Genomic DNA, 9,999 nt, shown 5'->3' with positions numbered 1-9,999 from the left:
CCGGTTTGGAGCGTCGTCCGTGGACGATACGTAGGAAGAAGAGGGACCCGCTGGGCAGCAGCATGCGTTGAGATCGAGGGTTGTCCCGGTCCGTTTCCACCCGCTCCCCGTCCTTGTACCACTCCACCGTGGGGCTGGGCCGACCCTCTGCCTTGCAGTTGAGGGTGGCCGGCTCCCCTTTGGACACAATCAAGTCAGAGGGGTGCTCCACAATCCGGGGTGGGGAGTCCTCCTGACGCAGACGGGATCCTGGGAAGAGAAGAGAAAAGAGAGAATTGACTAACACTGGATGTTAAGGGCCAACAGGCCAGCTAGGACCATGTACCGTTAACACTATTTCATCATCTGCATATGTATACCTAACTCTGAATTGTGAAACATGGGAACAGAGAGAAACGGTAGTGGATTGGTGATATCTCAATAGAGTAAGTAATCCTAGGCAGGTGCCTGTGATATGCACAGCAGCACAAAGCAGCTCAATTACTATTCTCAGAGTGATGTCACCCTGTCATTACATCATACAGTAACTTCTCCTTTAGAGCTGAGCAATGCTACAGTAACTTGTCCTTTAGAGCCTTTCATTAAATACAGTAACTTATCCTTTAGAGCTGAGCAATGCTACAGTAACTTGTCCTTTAGAGCCTTTCATTAAATACAGTAACTTATTCTTTAGAGCAGAGCAATGCTACAGTAACTTGTCCTTTAGAGCCTTTCATTAAATACAGTAACTTGTCCTTTAGAGCCTTTCATTAAATACAGTAACTTGTCCTTTAGAGCCTTTCATTAAATACAGTAACTTGTCCTTTAGAGCCTTTCATTACATACAGTAACTTGTCCTTTAGAGCCTGTCATTAAATGCAGTAACTTCTCCTTTAAAGGCTTTCATTAAATACAGTATTTTGTCCTTTAGAGCTGAGCAATGCTACAGTAACTTGTCCTTTAGAGCCTTTCATTAAATATAGTAACTTGTCCTTTAGAGCCTTTCATTAAATACAGTAACTTGTCCTTTAGAGCCTTTCATGAAATACAGTAACTTGTCCTTTAGAGCCTTTCATTAAATACAGTAACTTCTCCTTTAAAGGCCTTCATTAAATACAGTAACTTGTCCTTTAGAGCCTTTCATTAAATACAGTTACTTCTCCTTTAAAGACATTCATTAAATAAAGTAAATTATCCTTTAAAGCCTTTCATTACACATAGTGACATCTCCTGCTGAGCAACCCAACGTTCCAGCAATGTACCCCCGTCAGAAATGAGGGGGGGGGGGAGACACACCTCACAGCTTTGTGTTAATCAACAGACAAATATAATGTCTATCCATTTTTATTTAACTAGGCAATTTAGTTAAGAACAACTTCTTATTTATAACGACACCCTACCTGGGAACAGTGGGTTAACTACCTTTGTTCAGTGGCAGAAGGACAGATTTTCACCTTGGCAGCTCAGGGATTTGATACAGCAAGTTTTCAGTTACTGGCCCAACGCTCTAACCACTAGGCTACCTGCCTCCCCGTTTAGCAGACGCTTTAATGAAAACGGATGTACAGTCGTTAAGGTATACATGGACCCAGCAGGAATCCACCCCACAACCCTTGGTGCTGCAAGCTCTATGGAGTGAGCCATACAGGACCACATGAGCAGAGACCCAGGTAGAAACCACTACAAGCTAATACATGAGGCAGCAACATGGCTGAGACCAGTGAGCTGTGTGTGTGTCCAACCCTGCACCCTGTATCTCCCCAAATAGGCCTTGGAGCCAAATCAGCACCAATTGAAGGGAAATGGGACTAATTGGCGGCACAGGGTCACAATTAATTCACCCAGCATCACATGGACTTGCCACACTACCTCGACTCAGTGCTCTTCTCCACACATCCTCCATTCATCCGCCCCATTTCCCCCCCAAAATGGTTCTGAGAGCGCATCTTCCTGCGGTGGGCCGTGATTAGAGGGGAGTCAGCAGAATTAGAGGCAGGCGACGCCGGGTCAAGATGAATCACTACTACTGAAAACAGGGAGGGGAGCCAACGGAACATCATTAACCCACACCACCAAAATACAGAGTAGACTCACTACACCCCAGTCACTCATTACCACTCCCTTTCCACAGACTTTATTATGGTGCTATGTTGCTTGTACTGTGTCTTTACTGTTCATGTTTAAGTGGAATATTGGTTGTCCACAGTGGAGGAGGAAAGGTTGATAGTGAAGTCTGTACGATAAGGCAGTAAGGTGATGCAATAACAACGCAACAGTGTTGTGAAAGTAATTCCTGCACTGGTTTCTTAATGATGAGTGGGTATTACTGTAACTATTAGTGAGTTTCCCTTCTGAAGAGATGCTCAGGGAGTAATTACTGCATCCCTGTGTGTGGGTGTTAGAGGGAGATATCGAGAGAAGAGAGAGACAGAGGGACACCCATGCCCAGAGAAAAGAGATAATCTATTCCTCTATCTAAAAATTGAATAAAGCCCCCAGAAAAACAGAGTCCGTCTCAGATGTTTGAGTCTGTTGCATGTATCTTTCTGAGCCACTCCTAATTAACCACCATTAGTAACCTGCTCCCATCACAGCCCTTTGATCCTGCAGCCTGCATCCTAACCAGGCTAACCAGGTTAACCATGCTAACCAGGCTAACCAGGCTAGCGTGGCCCAGCCCTTTGATCAGCCTGCATATCACATTATCAGGGTTAAGAGGTGCGCTAACAACCCTCACTAACACTAGGCTATCCATCCAAGGCATTGCTGCCACTGATACCCACCACAGCCCTTCACCAGAGAACACAGGCAGGACAGCATGTTTTATTAAACAGGCCTTTGAAGAGCTCTGCTGTCTATCTGCCTGCTCTCGCCTCCCTCATTGATGTATTTCCTGTTTCATTTAGATCCGTCTGAAACCAGGGGTTTGAGGGTACACCACTAACCATTTAGATTGGCCAGACTGTGGGACAGAGCTGTGTGGTCGTCAGTGTTTTTCTCTCCTGGCTTCCTGGCTCTTTATTGCTGCAGTTCACTTTCAATCTTCTGATGGTGTTAAAGGTTTACCTAGTAAGTTGTTTTCTGTGAAGATAAAGTAAGAATACTCTTGTTTGGACCACATGCATTCAAGTGAGATGTGAGTGAGGCCATCAGCATGTGTGTGTGTGTGTGTGTGTGTGTGTGTGTGTTTGTTTGTTCACTTATCACTAACACCGTGTTAGAAGGATGTTTGACAGACAACTTGGTGAGGGGGAGGTGGCATCACTAATCCCTTCCCGGGGTGGACACAGTGTGTGTGCGTGTGTGCATGTGTGTGTGTGTGTGTGTTTGTTTGTTCATATCACTAACACAGTGTTAGAAGGATGTTTGACAGACAACTTGGTGAGGGGAGGTGGCATCACTAATCCCTTCCCCCCGGGGTGGACACAGTGTGTGTGCGTGTGTGCATGTGTGCGTGTGTGTGTGTGTGTGTGTGCGTGCATGCGCGTGCGTGTGCGTGTGTGTGTGTGTGTGTGTGTGTGTGTGTGTGTGTGTGTGTGTGTGTGTGTGTGTGTGTGTGTGTGTGTGTGTGTGTGCGTGTGTGCGTGTGTGTGTGTGTGTGTGAGTGCGTGTGTGTGTGTGTGTCTGTGTGTGTGTGTGTGTGTGTGTGCGTGCAGGCATGTGTTTACTTCCCAAAGCCAGTGATCCTCTGTGTGCCACAGACAGTTTCTCTGACCCTGGTTACTTCAGCTCCATTACCCCTCTCCAGGAAGAGAAAGGGCCCATGGAGGGTGGGGGATGACTTTGTCATGGGAGAATCACTCCCACGCCCCCTCTACAGGTGTGTGCTTTCAGCAGATTGACAGGAGCTAACCTCCCTCCTCCACTGTAGCACACACACACACACACACACACACACACACACACACACACACACACACACACACACACACACACACACACACACACACACACACACACACACACACCTATTCCATCATCGAACCCCTCCCCTCCTCTCCTCTCAATCTTCCTCCTTCACTCCTCTCCTCTCTCCTGATGGAGAATGTAAAATGAGCTAATGTGATCCCCAGCCTCACCAGTGGGCTGCTGGGAATTCTACGGCTAGCATCTGATCGATTGGTGCCTCAGGCTAGATTCTTCTCTTTGTTTTAACTCTCTTTCTCCTACACACACTCTACTCTAATCACACACAGGCACATACACACAGTATACACAGGCACATACACACAGTATACACAGGCACATACACACAGTATACACAGACACACACACACACACACACACACACACACACACACACACACACACACACACACACACACACACACACACACACACACACACACACACACACACACACACACACACACACACACACACTAGAGATGAGCTTGAGGGAGGCTGGGCTGGGCTGGAGCTAACTATGGAGCTGCAATCCTCTGTGATGATCCTCCTCTCTAACTTCTAAAAGCCCCTTAGTAATGAACAACACACCATCAAACCACCAGTAACTGTTACCAGATCTACCCAGAGAAGAGAGCAGTCTGAACCCCTTCTGATCTAACATGCCACACTCTACCAGACCCTTCCTCACATCCCCTCTCTGCTCAGCAGTAGTCTACCATGGGAGGTCCGTCTGTAGACTTCAGTTTGGGGGTGTTCTATCATGCTCCCTCACACACCCAGTCACTTTCAGAGCTGTGGGGCAACTCTGATCTGCTGCTTCCTCTCATCCATCCCAGGTAAGCCTAACTCAACTGGAATCATACCAAACAAACTAGTAAACGGTTGCATATTATTCATTCCTATAGAGTTGGCTGACCTGATCTGACACATTGAGGATTTGAATAATCTGACAGACAATAAGCATTATCCTGTTTCCTTACAGTTTCCTTTTAGCCACACACCTACTGGGTCTGATTACTGTCATGCAAATATAGGAGATCCTGATAGCAACGATGATGGAGACAGTCAAAACCAAGTCCATGTGGTGACTTCAGTCACTGGGACTAGTGCTGTGAATAAGACAACAGTCCTTCAACAAGCAGGTCAATAGGTACATGGGGTTTGTAATTAAAAACAATTCCCACCCAATTCCCACCAAATCAAGGAAAGAGGAAAAATACTTATGGGGAGGGGAGAGAGAGAGAGAGAGAGAGAGAGAGAGAGAGAGAGAGAGAGAGAGAGAGAGAGAGAAAATACCTGACCACTGTGACTGACCCAAACTTAAGGAACGTTTTTGACTATGTTCAAACTCAGTGAGCATAGCCTTGCTATTGAGAAAGGCTGCCATAGGCAGACATGGCTCTCAAGAGAAGACAGGCTATGTGCACAAAACCCAATTTTGATAAACTCCCATATCTACTGGGTGAAATACCACAGTATGACATCACAGCAGCAAGATTTGTTACCTGTTGCCACAAGAAAAGGGCAACCAGTCAATACAACCCATATTTATGTTTATTTATTTTACCTTTTGTACTTTAACTGTGTACATCATTACAAAACTGTATATATATATAATATGACATTTGAAATGTCTTTATTCTTTTGGAACTTCTGTGAGTGTATGTTTACTGTTCATTTTTATTGTTTATTTCACTTTTGTTAATGATCTATTTCACTTTCTTTGGCAATGTTAACATATGTTTCACATGCCAACAAAGCCCCTTAAATTGAAATTGAATTGAATTGAGAGAGAGAGAGAGAGAGAGACAGAGACAGAGACAAAAAAAAATTATCACCAAGCATCTACATGGGTAAAATCTTAATTTGACCAGAATTGTCATAGCAAAATAATCCTGCAGCAACAGGATTTCAACGTTTAAATCATGTTGCTTGATCAGTGGTTAGACTAATAGCAGGACAAAAGTGGGCTACAGGAAACGTGCAATACTGAATAAATCACAAAGCTCATCTACATTTTCCTGCGGCACAGGAAAATGACCAGCAACAAAAGAGTGATCAAATTAAGATCCTACATAAGTTCAGCTCCAGTGACTTCCTTAACTTCAAATGGAAATATGACTTTCACTTCACTACCTGTCGTTTTCACTGCTGCTGCCTTGGCTGTGTCTGAGGAAGAGGAGAGCCAGCCGCCTGCCTGCCTGCCTGCCTGCCTGCCTGCCCTCTCCCCCAGAGACCTTACAGGATGCAGAGGGACAGTGAAGCAACATAGGCACATTTAGATCTGTTGTCACTGCCATTTGTCCTCTGGGCCAGATTGAGACAATGATAGACATGCTTGTGCCTCTAGCTAAACATGATAACGTGACGTCATCCTAACTAATCTCACCTCAGAACCTAATGACCCAGTGAGGTGTGTGTCATTACCCTTTAAACAAGGTCAATCAGCCCATAAAAAGTGAAGTTGGAGAGTTGGCCATGTTGGTATAGAATCTGAGCCTGTCCCTCCAGACCTCCAGCAGTGCAGAGCCTCAGAGCTGTAGTGTGATATGGGCTATGGCTTTGAGATAAGGCAGGCAGCGCAAGGCAGAGCTTGGTGGGGCTCACCCTATCAGCCAGACCATTAATTTGTGATTAGGGGACCGTAGGGGGATTAACGGCTGAGATAACAGCAGGGCTGTGGCCCTGGGGTGGCCAGGAGGAGACTGGGAGACATGCCCCTGCCCACTACCCACTGTGCCCACGCCACACCAGCCAATGACAGCATATACATTGGCACACAGTCTCTTCTAATAGCTTTCAAAAGAGCAGAGAAGCAGGAGTCATGAAGAGAACATGAAGAGTACCATGTTTCCATCCACAGTTCTTATGTGAGTGAAGTCCTACTGTATAAAAAATATAAAAAATAATGACAGCTGTGATGGAAACAGGACATTTCATTACAATTTTATAAATGTTTATAAACAGATAAAACATTTTTTGACATGGTGGGATCTTTTACTCGAGAAACGGCAGTAGAAACGCCTTTATGTGCAACTACATATCAAAGTAAACTTTGGGCGAATTTATGTTGTGTGGTCCTCCCACTACAACTCTGGACAGCATGCAGTTTATTAGGCTACAGATGAAATGAGTTGATCTTCACAGGGTGGTGAAAGTGCACAGTGATGAGCTTGATGCTCCTTTACAATAAATAGAGGGTCTTATTCTGGTGAAATTATGATCGATGCTTGACAGCTGTTTGACAAATACAAATATTATCACTCGTATCCATAATAATGTCATCATATAGACCAGCCTACCTGCACTGTATCTGCTGTTGTCTGGAGAACACGTGCTAAGGCCAGAGTGGGCACCTTTGGCCAGAGTGGGCACATTTGGCCAGAGTGGGCACATTTGGCCAGAGTGGGCACATTTGGCCAGAGTGGGCACATTTGGCCAGAGTGGGCACATTTTGCCAGAGTGGGCACATTTGCTATTTAAAGCAACAGTATTTGTGACAAAAACTATCAGTAGAGATGAAAATGTGATGGAAATACAATGAGATTGTTATTCAGTACATGAAAACGCAATCAAAACATTTTTCAGGGTGTGCACTACGTCATCACACACAGATGTTTTATCTGCACCAAGCCCGTTTGGAGGAAACGCACCACTGGTGGGAAAATGTGGATATATGTCTTCATGCGGATTTTAGAGAAGGTGGATATATGACTTCATGCAGATTTGAGAAAATGTGGATATATGTCTTCATGTGGATTTTAGAGAATGTAGATATATGTCTTCATGCGGATTTTAGAAAATGTGCATTAAATCTGTTGCCAATTCAATGGAAACCGAGATATTGACTTGTGAAGCTAACCAGATTAAAGACTGCGTGATAAATTCCTAGGCTGATAGACAGGGAGGAGTAATGGGGAAAAGACAGGCCAGGTACTCTGTGCCCTGCAGATTAGGTGACAACACAGGCAGGAAGGTTAAACAGAGTCTTAATAGCGTTTCGTTGCTAGGATTCCACCCCGGAATGCACAGTGTGAATGACTCTGCCAGTTGCATCAGATCAGGGGCCTGTTTTTAATGTTACACAAGGCTATCGCTTACACTGCTGAGAGCCAGGATTAAGGCTCACTGTGTGAGTGTGTATAGGGAGGCTGGTGGGGAGGAGGAGGAGGAGAATGGGATTGATGTCTTTATGGTCTCTTTTCTTCCTGCTGCCTTTGTCTCAGTTTACCAAATAGAGTGGGCTACCATTACTGTGGTGATACAACTGTAGCACTTAAAAAGAGGTATCACTTACCAATCGAAAAATGCAGCCACCGTTAAAAATTACTGCCACTTTTATTGAAGAAAAAAATCCAACCTCAGGGTTTAAACACACAGCTGAAAGTCAACACTACTATCGCCCCAAATGAACCGTCTAGAAGTGTAGCTCCTTTGGTTGGTATATTGGGTAGTTGCTATGACAGAGACTAGGGTGTGCTGTGTGTTTACAGGGGTTAAAATGGCTTCTCCTGCAATTTGACACGTACGTCTCTTATTCATAGTAGCTAAGCGTTACAATAAAATGCATGGTCATCACATTATTATCAAGGCCTTAGCCTTTCGGCACAATGATGTGATGCCTGTCTGGATGTGAGACATCCAGGTCACAGATCTGATGATGCTGCCCTAGCTAGTTCTCAGCAGGGGGGCCCTAGGGTGCCAGTAGAGGCTGTAGGGTGCTGGCATAATCCCTATCACTCATCAGGAGAGGACCCAGAGGAGGCCCTCAGGCCGGGAGCACCAGCTCCTCACTCTGTCAGCTGGTAAAGCCATCCCTGGAGCTCCCCTGGCGATAGAGGCCAGGTCGGGAGTGAGGCGGCCCAGGAGAGTGCTCCTCTGGGAGGCTGGGATCCATCCTGCTCTGGGCCCCCGTGGCAGCAGTATTTCCCCCTCTGGCCCCAGGCTTTTTCCACACAGGGCCGATCCAGATGGAAGATAGCAGGCAGCATAACAACATGGAGGTGAGGGTGAGGGGGTGATATGGCTCGTGGTAAGTCAGGGAGAGGAGTAGGGAAGATGGCACGCTAACATTTGGCTCATTTAGCAATAACAGCTAAATCAAATTAACCTTTCAATTATTTTAAATGGTTTTCCTACTAATTGCAATTTTCTCAAGTGCATCACTAGATGTGAGTAAAGACCATGGACAAACAAGCGAGGTGTTTCCCAAAGGAGAAAGCCTTGAACGCTTTCTCCAATTGTGAGATTGATAAAGTGTGTCAGCTGTACAACAGTGTTGAGATGTGAAAAGAAGAAATCAATGAATTTTCAGCAGAGGCCCAAGGGACACAATTCCGGATGAGTTGTAGCTCTCCTGTCCCCCATGTCAAGATGCCCCGGCATATGTCATTAGAAACGCATTAAACCTGTCAAACCCCACAAAGGGCCACGAGGGCACATCTGATTCCTTGAGGAAAATTATAGTTCTTCTTTGTTATTAGCTATATCCATTCCCTGAAACAAGGGGGACGTGTTTAAGGGACGGACTGATATGAGAGCCTTGTTAGCGGAAGCAGCATAGATGGGAGGCACGTTCAGACTACTGGGTGTGGAGACAGAAGAGCTGTCACTCTCTCCAACCATCTTTGGCCTTTTGGCAACAAGCTCCCAAACTCCGCATTTACATGTGTATTTATAACAACACTGATTGGAGCCAGACCTAACTCCTCTATGACTGAACAGAACCCCAGTAGTACAGTCAGACCTAACTCCTCTATGACTGAACAGAACCCCAGTAGTACAGTCAGACCTAACTCCTCTATGACTGAACAGAACCCCAGTAGTACAGTCAGACCTAACTCCTATATGACTGAACAGAAGCCCAGTACTACAGACTCAGACCTAACTCCTCTATGACTGAACAGAACCCCAGTAGTACAGTCAGACCTAACTCCTCTATGACTGAACAGAACCCCAGTACCACAGAGTCAGACCTAACTCCTCTATGACTGAACCAAACCCCAGTAGTACAGTCAGACCTAACTCCTCTATGACTGAACAGAACCCCAGTACCACAGAGGCAGACCTAACTCCTCTATGACTGAACAGAACCCCAGTACCACAGAGTCA

General features: G+C 45.6%; 1 pseudogene; it reads right to left on the bottom strand.

Annotated features, from left to right (window-relative positions):
• LOC112267462 overlaps nucleotides 1-9,999 on the bottom strand; it is a 208,682-nt pseudogene that overhangs the window by 173,976 nt on the left and 24,707 nt on the right.

This window comes from Oncorhynchus tshawytscha, linkage group LG14 (assembly GCF_018296145.1).
Source record: "Oncorhynchus tshawytscha isolate Ot180627B linkage group LG14, Otsh_v2.0, whole genome shotgun sequence".
Lineage (NCBI taxonomy): Eukaryota > Metazoa > Chordata > Actinopteri > Salmoniformes > Salmonidae > Oncorhynchus > Oncorhynchus tshawytscha.
This window is presented reverse-complemented; position numbering and strand designations above follow the sequence as displayed.